This window comes from Apodemus sylvaticus, chromosome X (genome assembly GCF_947179515.1).
Source record: "Apodemus sylvaticus chromosome X, mApoSyl1.1, whole genome shotgun sequence".
Classification (NCBI taxonomy): Eukaryota; Metazoa; Chordata; class Mammalia; order Rodentia; family Muridae; genus Apodemus; species Apodemus sylvaticus.
In genome coordinates, this window is record NC_067495.1 from 108,326,011 (window position 1) to 108,340,024 (window position 14,014).

Sequence of the window (14,014 nt, forward strand, 5' to 3'; positions counted from 1 at the left end):
GTTACTTAACTTTTTTACCTTACTGCTTGTAATATTCTTTCTTTGTTTAGTACATTTGGTGTTTTGATTATTATGTGATAGGAGAAATTTCTGTTCTGGTCCAGTCTGTTTGGAGTTCTGTAGGCTTCTTGTTTATTCATGGGCATCTCTTTCTTTAGGTTAGGGAAGTTTTCTACTATAATTTTGTTGAAGATATTTACTGGCTGTTTAAGTTATAAATCCTTGCTCTCTTCTATACCTATAATCCTTAGGTTTGGTCTTCTCATTGTTTCCTGGATTTCCCGGATGTTTTGGGTTACAATTTGCATTTTGCATTTTCTTTGGCTGTTGAGTCTATGGTATTTTCAGCACCTGAGATTCTTTCTTCTATCTCTTGTATTCTGTTGTTGATGCTTACATCTATGACTTCTGAATTCTTTTCAAGGTTTTCTATCTCCAGAGATGTCTCAGTTTGTGATTTCTTTATTGTTTTTACTTCCATTTCTGATCCTGGATAATTTTGTTCAGTTCTTTCACTTGTTTGTGTTTTCCTGAAATTCTTCAAGAGATTTTTGTGTTTCCTCTTTAAGGGTTTTCATCTCTTGACCCATGTTCTCCTGTCTTTCTTTCTTTCTTTCTTTCTTTCTTTCTTTCTTTCTTTCTTTCTTTCTTTCTTTCTTTCTTTCTTTCTTTCTTTCTTTCTTTCTTTCTTTCTTTCTTTTTTTGCTTGTTTTCAGGTTTACTGAAAATATGGCATAGCAGATTAAACAGCTCCATGTGGTGTTTTGAAATTCATCCCAACTGTAGGCTGAGTGACCTGAAGGTTATAGAGACTGCCAAAGTCCAGAAGCTTCAGTATTTCATTGGTGTCAGGATCTACCTCAATGATCTCCTGATCTAGGACTGAGACCTCGGGAACATAATTATCTCTCCCCTCTCTCTCTCTTCTTCCTGCAACATGATAGAGATAACTCTCATAGGACCTCTCTGAATCTGCTTCATCAGATGCATGACATAGCCGGTGATCTTGTTCCGAAGCTTCTTGCTGGGGATTATGGCGATCTCCTCTCACACATGCTTATTGGTGTGGAAGTCATCACCCAGGCACATGTAGTACTTCTCAATGATGACCCGAGCCACCTTCTTCACAGTCTTGGTGTAAGTAGCCCATGTTGGCGGGTCTTGGTCTCTCCTGTGTTTCTTTAAGAGATTTATGAGTTTCCTTTATAAGGGCTTCTAACTGTTGACTCATGTTCTCCCATAATTCACTATGGTATTTTTTTGTCACCTGTTTAAGGGCTTCTTCCTGTTGACCCATGTTCTCTCGTATTTCTTTAAGGGATTTTTGTGTTTCCCATTTAATGTCTTCTACCTATTCACCCATATTCTCCTGTATTTCTTTAAGGGAATTATTTATGTCCTTCTTGAAGTCCTCTATCAGCATCATGAGATGTGATTTTTAAATCCAGCTCTTGCTTTTCTGATGTGTTGGGATATGCAGGATTTGCTGTTATGGGAGAACTGGGTTCTGATGTTGCAATGTTGCCTTGGTTTCTGTTGGTAATGATCTTACATTTGCCTTTTGCCATCTAGTTACCTCTGGTGTTACCTGGTCTCACTGTCTTTGATTATGGCTTCTCTGTCCTGCAAGCCTGTGTATCTGTACTCCTGGGATTCCTGTTCTCTCAAATGCCCTGCATGCGCTGGTTCTCCAGGAAGTATCAGGAGATGTGGTTTTCATTGTAGCAGAACAGGCCAGGGTCTAGCACAGCAGAATAGGCAGGTGGCAATTCAGGAAGGGGAAAAAGGAATGGAAGGGGAATCATATTCTGGGGGATGGGGGTTTTGGTGGTTGCTGTGTAGTGAGTCCGAGGCACTCTGGGCCTCCAGAGGTGGGGGGTGGTTCTTACTGAATGCCCTGTGTGCTGTTGGTTCTCGAATGCCTTGTGTGCTTCTGTTTCTCTAGGAAGTATTGGGAGATGGGGTCTTCATTGTGGTAGACCTGGCAAGGGTCTACCAAAGCAGAATGGGCAGGTGGTGACCAAGGAAGGGGTAAAACTGAATTCTTAATGAAATAAACAGAAACACTCATGTCAACAGCAATTATTCTCTCTGTAACCATTCACATGACCTTGGCTGATAGTTACAACTACCTTCCTCTACTCCACTATGTTTCCTCCACCTTCAGCAAGAACATCAACAGGTCTTTCCTCTATTCCTGGAGGTAGTGTAAGCCATACATTCATTTCTAAATAGTCTGTGCCCTTTGTCAGTATATGTGGATTAGGCTGTAATGGTTTCCCTTTGACTTTAATCATGGGACATGGTAGCACAAGAGATACCCTGAATTTTAGGGCTTGAAAGGTCTCCTACACTCCAGATAAAATCATTCTTATTTCCCTTTTGGAGAAGCAATCCAATTCCCCATGGTAATCTGGATCAATCACTCCTTCTAACACTATTATTCTTTACTTAGGCTGTTGGTTAAATGGCATTAGAAGCATGTAGTGGCCACTGGCAAGGCTGAGGTTCCAGTTTAATGGAAGGTTTGTGATAGATCCTGGGAAGAGCATTCCCTACTCTTGAACCAAAACTTGTAAGCCAGCAAAATTTAAGGACCTAGGCCAGGAATCAAATGTTATCTTAGTGGATTGTTAGGGGTGATAATGAATGGAATTCTTCCACTCTTGTGTTGGTACTGCAGTGACAGACCTGGCTATGCTGTTTTGGGGAGGATTGTGGAAAAACAGTGGCTCCTTGTCCAAGCAAAATTTTTACTATTTTGTGAGCTATTCTGTAGGGACTTGGGAGTTAAGATTCTTGAGGGCAATGAGAAAGATAAAGGCCTGGCCTGTGAAGTTTCAGAGGGGCATATAAAACCTCTGTGGGGGTCATTTGTCATTTAGAATTAAGGTTTAGTGGTTCTGGCTAGCAGGGATTGAAGAATCTGCCTTGATTAACAAGAGACTAGAACTACTAAGGGAAACCTTTGCTTTGCTGGGGTACCTGGAGCTGATAAATCAGCATCACAGAGGTGAAATATCCTGGGAAGGGTTTCTTGAGAGCACAGAGAATCTGTGTTTCAGCGGCAGTCAAGTTTGTCCCTTATTTTGATAGCCCAGCTTGATGATTTGTAAGTCACCCAGGTGGTACTGGTTTTTGAAAGTATGAAGAGATCATGGAGAACAGCTGAAGCTTAGCACCATGGGAGGCCAGGAGAAGCCATTGTTGACAGTGCAGCCTCAGTGGCAGTTGTAAGTTCAGGATTACAGGGGTGAGTTTCATTGGCTAATTTTTATGTCAACTTGACATAAGAAAGTGAGAAGAACCTGTTACTTATCTATCCTCTGTCCACCTGCAGGTGTACTGGAGCAGAGATTCATGAATTACCCCCCATCTCCTCTGTCACATTCTTTGGCATGTCCACTATATGAAATACAGTGTAATGGTGGATGCTGGTGGATACCTGAATCTTGTACTCATAAGACCCTCGGTTTGATACTCCAGGTCCACAGAAAGATCTTTTTCAAGCTCTTCATAGAGGACTGGACATGGTGACTCACTCTGTAGCCAGAGGAACAGGGCAGGTGAAGCAAGTTCATATGATTTTGAGTGAAATCTGAGCTGCAAAGTGGTACCTGGTCTCATCAATGTACAAAAAATACAATTTTAAAAAACAGGGTTTGCTTCTGATTTTGTTTTTGATTTTGTTTTTTTAATGACCATGGTATGGTTTGTGAAACAGCATCTTGCCAACCCCAATCTGTTCTCCTTTGGGTGATGTGCCCTGGATGGCTGGGATGTGAGCTGCCTTTCCTGGTGGTCTGCTGTGCTGAGGATCAAACTCCGTTCTTTGTGCATGCTAGTCAGGCACTCAGACAACTAAGTTGCTCCCCACTTCTGAACCAATACAGTTTACAAATACAGGTTTTTGACTGGTCTGGTTTTAGACAGACAGGATCTGGCTGTATAGCACAAACTGCCCCTTATTTTTCTATTGTCTTTGCTGCCCTCTAGTGTCAGAATGTATTACTGTACGCCATCAAACCAGGAAGGATTGGTTGGTTGGTGCTTTGTTACTTTTTCCTGCTATGAAATGGGTTGAGTGTTGTTCCTGGGGCACAAATGATATACAGTATTTTTAACAGGTCACATGAAGACACTTGAGAAAACCTTTTATTGTAAGAAAATATTGCATACTGAAGTGGAAACTGAAGGGTTCTTTGGAAAGTCTGTTGAGTAGTGTTTTGCTGGGGCAAACACATGTAACATTTTGTTTAAATGGACACAGGTGTGAAAGGCTAAGTCAGACTTGTGAAGGAGCGTTTCACTGAAGCAGACGAAGAATAGAGGATGTTCTGCTATAGCAAGCATGTGAAAGGACTTGTGATGAAGGATTCTTTGCTAACAACATGCATGTATAGGTGTGCCTTGCATTACATAGTTGAGCTGCATATTTTGGAATTCCATAGAGTTCCAAATTTTGGGCACACCAAAAGCTTCTCGTTGCCAATTTTAAGGACTCAAGTGGATTGTATACACACATGTGAGGGAGATGTGATGTTTGGAGAGAATAAATATGACTCCAGGGAGTGCCCAAGACAGAGCTTGCCTTGCTGGTACAGCTAGCTGCTGTGCAGTGCTTGTGGGGCTCTCGTCTTCGAGTCTTTGATGATCTTCACTTCCCCAAGAGAGGCAAAGCCTAGAACTTCTCCTAATGTCCCTCTGGGTTCCTCCTGCTGACTTGAGGTGAGGTTGAGGCCTGACTGTCTCTGTTAGGTCTTATCATCGCTGTTGCTAACCAAACTATATTGAATTGGACTGCTGTTGTATCCATGAAGTGTTTGTGAGTGGATGGAGCTGCTACTATGGACCTGTTACCTGAACTGCTGATTTCCAGACAACACAGACAGTTGTTCCAAAGAACCCTTTCCACTTCCCCTGTATCCTTTCTTTCCCACTGCCTCTGGTGTATGGTGGGTTAAAAGGGAGGTTAAAGCATTTAAGAACCATCATTAAAAATAATATTAAAAAATAAAGTTACAGCATATCAATTCCACTTAATACAGCAATCAAATACTCACTGTATAACTAAGGATTTTACTCTCAAATTTTTTGTAACAGAATTTGTGTATATAAGTATCTGTACAGGTCCATCGGTAAAGGTGGGTGAGCATTCTTACCTATACACAGTAGCAATTACACATGTAGGCATTCTTGTACATGTTTGTGCACATTCAACCTTGAGTGCTATTCCTCAGGAGCCATCCACATGATTTTTTGAAAGAAGTCTCTCCATGGGACCTGGGTTTTACCAGTCAGACTAGATTGACTGTCTCGTGAGGACTAGGGATTCTCCTGTCTTTTATTCATTTTTATCAATGGAGTTAGATGTACATACACATATGCTCGATCACTTTTTTTTTTATTTCAGATTTCTTTACTTTGTGTGGATTCAGGGTTTGTGTGACATGCTACAGTGCACATGAAGAGGTCAGAGAACAATGAGGAATAGTGGAATGGTCCTCTCCTCTCAGGATTGGTATCCTGGGGAACCAGCTTAGGTGGCTGGACAAGTGCACTTATCCAATGATCCATCTGGCTGGCCCTCACATAAGAGATTGTTACCTAGATTCTTAGCATCCAGTTCAGACCTTGAAGCTTTCCTGGTAAGTGCTTCACCTAATACGATGTCTCTCTAGCAGTCCTAACAAAGTGTCTAGCAAACAGAAATATTGTCCTTCAAATTTCTAATATTAGAACTTCTAATATTGTATGTTATAATATTGCTTGTCAGAGACTTGAACAGTTTTTTAAATTAAATAAATATCCTTGTTAATATGGCACTCTGGTTGGTGAGGCCTTATAGGTATAAAAATATAAATAGAATCTGATCTGTCTAATGTTATTTCTTTTTTTGGATATTGTCTTCATTTACATTGCCAATGGTAAAACCTTTCCTGATATACCCCGTCCCTGAAGACCCTCAACCCCTCCCCCTCCTCCTTCCCCCTACCTCCACATATATGCCTTTCCACCCAACACACTGCCTCCTCTGCCCCTCGGTTTCCCTTTGTTGGGGCCTCTGTTGCACCTTCACCTGACCAGGGACCATTCCTCCCACTGATGCCCAACAAGGCATTCCTCTGCCACATTTTTGGCTGGAACCATGTGTGCCACTTGGTTGACAATTCAGTCCCTGGGAGTCTTGGGGCGTCTGGGTAGCCGAAATAATTTTTCTTCCCATGGGGCTGTAAACCCCTTCAGCACCTCTGGACCATCCTCCAGCTCCTCCATTGGGGACCCCATGCCCAGTCCAATAGTTGGTTGCTAGCATCTGCCTCTGTATTTGTAAGGCTATGGCCCCTCTGGAGACAACCATGGCATGCTCCTTTTGGTATACACTTCTTGTCCATAGTAGTGTCAGGATTTGTTGACTGTTTATAGGATGAATCCCCAGGTAGGGCAGTCTCTGGGTGGCCTTTACTTTAGTCTCTGCTACACACATTGTCTCCCTTATTGCTCCTGTGGCTATTTTGCTCCCTTTCTTAGAGTTACCGAAGCACTCTCATTTAAGTCCTGCTTCTTCTTGAGCTGGGTGAATTGTAACTTGTTTATATTGAGCTTTTGGGCTAACATCTACTTATTAGTGAGCGTATACCATGTATGTTCTTATGTGATTGGGTTGCCTTGATCAGGATGACACTTTCTAGTTACATCCACTTGCCTAAGAAATTCATGAATTAATTGTTTTTATTGCCTGAATAGTACTCCATTGTGTATATAAACCATATTTTCTGTTTCCTTTGTTGAGGGGCATCTCGGTTCTTTCCAGCTTCTGGCTTTTAGAAATAGGGCTGCTATGAACATAGCAGACCATGTGTCCTTATTACAAGTAGGAGCACCTTCTGGGTATATGCCCAGGAGTGGTATAGCTGGGTCCGCTGGTAGTCCTAGGTCTAAATTTCTGAGGAATCACCAAACTGATTTTTAGACGGGTTTTACCAGCTTACAATCCCACCAAAATGGAGAAGTGTTCCTTTTTCCCCACATCCTCTCCAGCACCTGTTTTCTCCTGAGTTTTTCATCTTAGCCATTCTGACAGGTGTAAGGTGGAATCTCAGTGTTGGTTTGATTTGCATTTCCCTGATAACTAAGAATGCTGAGCATTTCATTAGGTGCTTTGGAGCCATTGGAGTTTCCTCAGTTGAGAATTCCCTGTTTAGCTCTGTACACCATTTTTTAATAGGGTTATTTGACTCTCTGGAGACTAACTTCTTCAGTTCATTGTATGCATAGGACATTAGCCCTCTATCAGATGTAGGGTTGGTAAAGATCTTTTCCCAATTTGTTGGTTGCCTTTTTGTCCTATTGACTGTGTCCTTTGCCTTATAGAAGCTTTACAGTTTTATGAGGTCCCGTTTGTTGATTCTTGTTCTTAGAGCATAAGCCATTGATTGGTGTTCTGTTCAGGAACTTTTCCCCTGTGCCCATGTGTTCAAGATTCTTCACCACTTTCTCCTCTATATGCTTCAGTGTGTCTGGTTTATGTGTAGATCCTTGATCCACTTGGATTTGAGCTTTGTACAAGGAGATAAAAATGTGTCAATTTTCATTTTTCTGCATGCAGATCTCCAGTTGATCCAGCACCATTTGTTTAAAATGCTGTCTTTTTTCCACTGGGTGTTTTTAGCTCCTTTGTCAAATATCAAATGATCTTACCTGTGTGAGTTCATTTCTGGGTCTTCAATTTTATTCCATTGATCTTCGTGCCTGTCTGCATACCAATACCAGCTTTTATCACTATTGCTCTGTAGTAGAGCTTGAGGTCAGGGACGGTGATTCCCCCAGAGATCTTTTGTTGTAGAGAGTATTTTTTGCTATTCTTGTTTTTATGTTATTCAAGATGAATTTGAGAATTTCTCTTTCTATGTCTATGAAGAATTGATTTGGGATTTAGATGGTGATTGCATTGAATCGGTAGATTGCTTTCAGCAAGATGGACATTTTTACTATATTGATTCTGCTAATCCATGAACATGGAAGATCTTTCCACCTTCTGAGACTTTCTTTGATTTCTTTCTTCAGAGACTTAAAGTTCATGTTATATAGATCTTTCGCTTGCTTCGTTAGGGTCACACCTAGGTATCACATATTATTTGGGACTATTATGAAGGGTGTCATTTCCCTAATTTCTTTCTCCTCTTGTTAATCCTTTTAGTAGAGGAAGGCTACTGATTTGTTTGAGTTAATTTTATATCCAGTCACTTTGCTGAATTGTTTATCAGCTTTAGGAGTTCTCTGGTGGAAGTCTTGGGGTTGCTTAAGTATACTATCATATCATCTGCAAATAGTGACTCCGTCCTTTCCAATTTCTATACATTTGACCTCCTTTTGCTGCCTGATTGCTCTGGGTGGTACTTCAAGTACTATATTGAATAGATAGGGAGAGAGTGGGCAGTCTTGTCTTGTCCCCGATTTTAGTGGGATTGCTTCAAGTTTCTCTCCATTTAACTTGATGTTAGCTACCAGTTTGCAGTATATTGCTTTCACCATGTTTAGGTATGGGACTTGGATTCTTGATCTCTCCAAGACTTTTATCATGAAGGGATGCTGGATTTTGTCAAAAGCCTGTTCAGCATCTAATAAAATGACCATGTGGTTTCTGTATAGTGACCCATCCCTGCATCCCTGGGATGATGCCTACCTGATAGTGGTGAATTATAGTTTTGTTGCATTCTTGGATTTGGTTAGCCAGGATTTTGTTCAATATTTTGCATCAGTGTTCGTGAGAGAGATTGGTATGAAGTTCTCCTTCATTGTTTGGTCTTTGTTTGGTTTAGGTATAAGCGTTGTTGTGGCTTCATAGAATGAGTTGGGTAGTGTTCCTTGAGTTTCTCTTTCATGGAAAAGTTTGAAGAGTATCAGTATTAACTCTTCTTTGAAGATCTGATAGAATTACCGGCTAAACCCATCTGGTCCTGGGCTTTTTTTTTTTTGGATGGGAGACTATTAATGACTACTTCTATTTCCTCAGCACTTATGGAACTATTAAATGATTTATCTGATCCTGTTTTTTTCTTTTTTTTATTCGATATATATTTTATTTACATTTCAAATGATTTCCCCTTTTCTAGACCCCCCCACTCCCCGGAAGTCCCATCAGCCCCCTTCCCTCCTCCTGTTTTCCCACCCAACCCTTCACACTTTCCTGTTCTTGTTTTGCCCTATACTGCTACACTGGGTCTTTCCAGAACAAGGGGCCACTCCTCTGTTCTTCTTGTACCTCATTTGATGTGTGGATTATGTTTTGGGTATTCCAGTTTTCTAGGTTAATATCCACTTATTAGTGAGTGCATACCATGATTCACCTTTTGAGTCTGGGTTACCTCACTTAGTATGATATTCTCTAGGTCCATCCATTTGCCTAAGAACTTCATGAATTCATTGTTTCTAATGGCTGAATAGTACTCCATTGTGTATATATACCACATTTTTTTGCATCCACTCTTCTGTTGAGGGATACCTGGGTTCTTTCCAGCTTCTTGCAATTATAAATAGGGCTGCTATGAACATAGTGGAACATGTATTCTTATTACATGCTGGGGAATCTTCTGGGTATATGCCCAGGAGTGGTATAGCAGGATCTTCTGGAAGTGAGGTGCCCAGTTTTCAGAGGAACCGCCAGACTCATTTCCAAAGTGGTTGTACCAATTTGCAACCCCACCAGCAGTGGAGGAGTGTTCCTCTTTCTGGACATCCTTGCCAACACCTGCTGTCTCCTGAATTTTTAATCTTAGCCATTCTGACTGGTGTAAGGTGAAATCTCAGGGTTGTTTTGATTTGCATTTCCCTAATGGCTAATGAAGTTGAGCATTTTTTAAGATGCTTCTCTGCCATCTGAAGTTCTTCAGGTGAAAATTCTTTGTTTAATTCTGTACTCCATTTTTAATAGGGTTATTTGGTTTTCTGGAGTCTAACTTCTTGAGTTCTTTATATATATATTGGATATTAGCCCTCTATCTGATGTAGGGTTGGGGTGACTCTTACCAAGTATATGAAAGTTCTGTATGACAAGAACTTCAAGACTATGAAGAAGGAAATGGAAGAAGACCTCAAAAAATGGAAAAACCTCCCATGCTCATGGTTCAGCAGGATTAGTATAGTTAAAATAGCCATTTTTCCAAAAGCAATATACAGATTCAACCCAATACCCATCAAAATCCCAACTCAATTCTTCACAGAGTTAGAAAGAGCAATCCTCAAATTCATCTGGAATAACAAAAAACCCAGGATAGCTAAAACTATTCTCAACTATAAAAGAAATTCTGGGAGTATCAGTATCCCTGGCCTCAAGCAATACTACAGAGCAATAGTGTTAAAAACTGCATGGTATTGGCACAGTGACAGGCAAGTGTACCAATGGAATAGAATTGAAGACCCAGAAATGAACCCACACACCTATGGCCACTTGATCCTCAACAAAGGGGCTGAAAACATCCAGTGGAAAAAAGATAGCCTTTTCAACAAATGGTGCTGGTTCAACTGGAGGTCAGCATGCAGAAGAATGTGAATTGATCCATCCTTGTCTCCTTGTACTAAATTCAACTCCAAATGGATCAAGGACCTCCACATAAATCCAGACACTCTAAAACTAATAGAAAAGAAACTGGGGAAGACCCTTGAGGACATCAGTACAGGGGGAAAGTTCCTGAACAGAACACCAATAGCTTAAACTCTAAGATCAAAATTGACAAATGGGACTTCATAAAATTACAAAGTTTCTGTCAGGCAAAGGACACCATCAAAAGGGCAAATCGGCAACCAACAAATTGGGAAAAGATCTTCACCAACCCTACATCTGATCCTGTTTTAACATTGGCATCTGGTATGTATCTAGAAAGTTGTCTGTTTTATCCATGTTTTCAAACCTTGTTGAGTATAAGCTCTTGTAGTAGGATCTGATGATTTTTTTTTTTTAATTTCTACAGTTTCTGTTGTTATGCCTACCTTTTCATTTCTGATTTTATTAATTTGGATACTGCCTCTGTGCCCACTGGTTAGTTTGACTAAGGTTTTATCTTTCCTGTTGATTTTTTTTTTCAAAGAACGAGTTCCTTGTTTTGTTGATTCTTTGTATAGTTCTTTTTGTTTCTGTTTGGTTGATTTCAGTCCTAAGTTTGATTATTTTTTGCTCTCGACTCCTCTTGGGGGTATTTGCTTTCTTTTGTTCTAGAGCTTTCAAGTGCACTGTCAAGCTGTTAGTGTAAGCTCTCTCCATTCTTTTTGGAGGCACTCAGAGCTATGAGTTTTCCTCTTAGCACTGCTTTCATTGTGTTCCATAAATTCTGGTATGATGTGTCTGCATTAAGTCTAATTTCTTTATTTCTTCCTTGACTAAGCTATCATTGAGAAGATCATTGCTAAAAGTCCATGTGTATGTGTGTTTTCCATTGCTTTTGTTTGAGCTTAAGACCAGCCTTAGGCCTTGGTGATCTGATAAGATACATGGAATAATTTCAATATTTCTGTATCTGTTGAGGCCCATTTTGTGACCAATTATATGGTCAATTTTTCAGAAGGTACCGTGAGGTGCTGAGAAGAAGGTATATTCCTTTGCTTTAGGGTGGAATGTTCTATAAATATCTGTTAGATCCATTTGGACCATAACTTCAGTTAGTTTCACTATATCTCTGTTTAGCTTCTGATTCCATGATTTTTCAATTTTTTGAGAGTGGGTGTTGAAGTCTCCCACTATTATTGTGTGGGGTGCAATGTGTGCTTTGAGCTTTATTAAAGTTTTTTTTCTTTTTAATGAATGTGGGTGCACTTGCGTTCGGAGCATAGATGTTCAGAATTGAGAGTTCATCTTGGTAGACTTTTCCTTTGACCAGTATGAAGTGTCCCTCCTTATCTTTTTTGACAACTTTTTGTTGAAAGTAAATTTTATTCAATACAAGAATGGTCACTCCAGCTTGTTTCTTGGGACCATTTGCTTGGAAAATTGTTTCCCATCCTTTGACTCTTAAATACTGACTATCTTTGTCACTGAGGTGGGTTTCTTGTATGCAGCAAAATGTTAGGTCCTGTTTACATATCCAGTCTGTTAGTCTATGTCTTTTTATAGGGGAATTGAGACCATTGATATTAAGAGATCTTAAGGAAAAGTTATTGTTGCTTACCGTTATCTTCTTAATTAAAGGTGAAATTCTGGTTGTGTATCTTTCTATTGGGTTTGTAGAAAGATTACCTTGTTGATTTTTCTACTGTGTGGTTTGCTGCCTTGTGTTGGTATTTTCCACCCCTTATCCTTTGCAGATCTGGATTTGTGAAAGATATTTTGTAAATATGCTTTTGTCATGGAATGTCCTGTTTTCTCCATCTATGGTAATTGAAAGTTTTGTTAGGTATATTAGTCTGGGCTGACATGTATGTTCCCTTAGGGTCTGTATGACATCTTCCCAGGCTCTTCTGGCTTTCACAGTCTCTGGAGAGAAGTCTAGTGTAATTTTGATAGGTCTACATTTATATGTTACTTGACCATTTTCTATCACTGCTTTTAATATTCTTTCTATTTTAGTGCATTTGGTGTTTTGATTATTATGTGATGGGAGGTATTTCTGCTCTAGTCCAATCTGTTTGGAGTTCTGTAGGCTTCTTGTATGTTCATAGGCATCTCTTTCTTTAGGTTAGGGAAGTTTTTATCCATAATTTTGTTGAAGATATTTATTGGGCCTTTAAGATGTAAAGCCTTACTTTCTTCTATACTTATAATCCGTAGGTTTGGTCTTCTCATTGTGTCCTGAATTTCCTGGATATTTTTTGTTACAAGCTTTTTGCATTTTGCATTTTCTTTGACTGTTGAGTCAATATTTTCTATGGAATCTTCAGCATCTGAGATTCTTTCTTCTATCTCTTATATTCTGTTGTTGATGCTTGCATCTATTACTCCTGAATTCTTTCCAAGATTTTCTTTCTTCAGAGATGTCTCACTTTGCAATTTCTTTATTGATTCTATTTCCAGTTTTAGGTCCTGGATAATTTTGTTCAGTTCTTTCACTTGTTTGTTTATTTTTTCCTGAAATTCTTTAAGGAATTCCTGTGTTTCCTCTTTAAGGGCTTCTACTTGTTGACCCATGTTCTCCTGTGTTTCTTTTAGGGAATTTTGTGATTCCTCTTTAAGGGCTTCTGCATGTTGACCCATGTTCTCCCATAATTCCCTATGGGACTTTTGTATTACCTTTTGAAGAGCTTCTACCTGTTGACCCATGTTCTCCTATATTTCTTTAAGGCAATTATTTATATCCTTTTTGAAGTCCTCCATCAACAATATGAGATGTGATTTTAAATCCAGCTCTTGCTTTTCTGATGTAATGGAGTATGCAGGATTTGCTGTTGTAGGAGAAATGGGTTCTGATGGTGCCATGTTGCCTTGGTTACTGTTGGTAATGATCTTGTGCTTGCCTTTGTCTATCTCGTTATCTCCGGTGTTAGCTGGTCTTGTTGTCTCTATCTTCTCTGTCCTGCAGGCCTGTGTTTCTGTACTCCTGGGATTCTCTTTCTCTTCAATGGCCTGCAAAAAGCTGGTTCTCCAAGATGTATCAGGTGATAGGGTCTCTCCTGTGGCAGACTTGGCCAGGGCCAAATGCCCTGCAGGCTGCTATTTCTCAAATGTTCTGTTGCTGCCAGATTTCAAATGCTCTGCTGATGCTGGTTCTTTAATGTCCCATTTCTACCAGTTCGAATGCACCTACTCCAGTTCTCGAATTACCTGTTCCTGCCAGTTCTCAAATGCTATGCTCCTGCCAGTTCTCTAGAGAGTATCAGGAAGTAGGCTCTTCTCCATGTCAGAAGGGGCACAGGTCTACCACATCTGATGGAACGGGGTGGTGGCAGCAGAAGAGGGAGGGGTAGAAGGGAAAGAAGAGGAGTAATGATCTGGAGGTTGCTGGGTAGTGAGCAACTCTGTGCCTCTAGGGGTGTGAGATGATTCTTACTGAATAACCTGCTCTTGCCAGTTCTCTAGAGAGTATCA

The 14,014-nt window shown here is 40.2% G+C and overlaps 1 pseudogene; it reads right to left on the reverse strand.

Annotated features, from left to right (window-relative positions):
- Positions 1–721: 721 nt before the first annotated feature.
- LOC127674641 (40S ribosomal protein S17-like) lies at positions 722–13,249 on the reverse strand (annotated as a pseudogene).
- Positions 13,250–14,014: the final 765 nt, after the last annotated feature.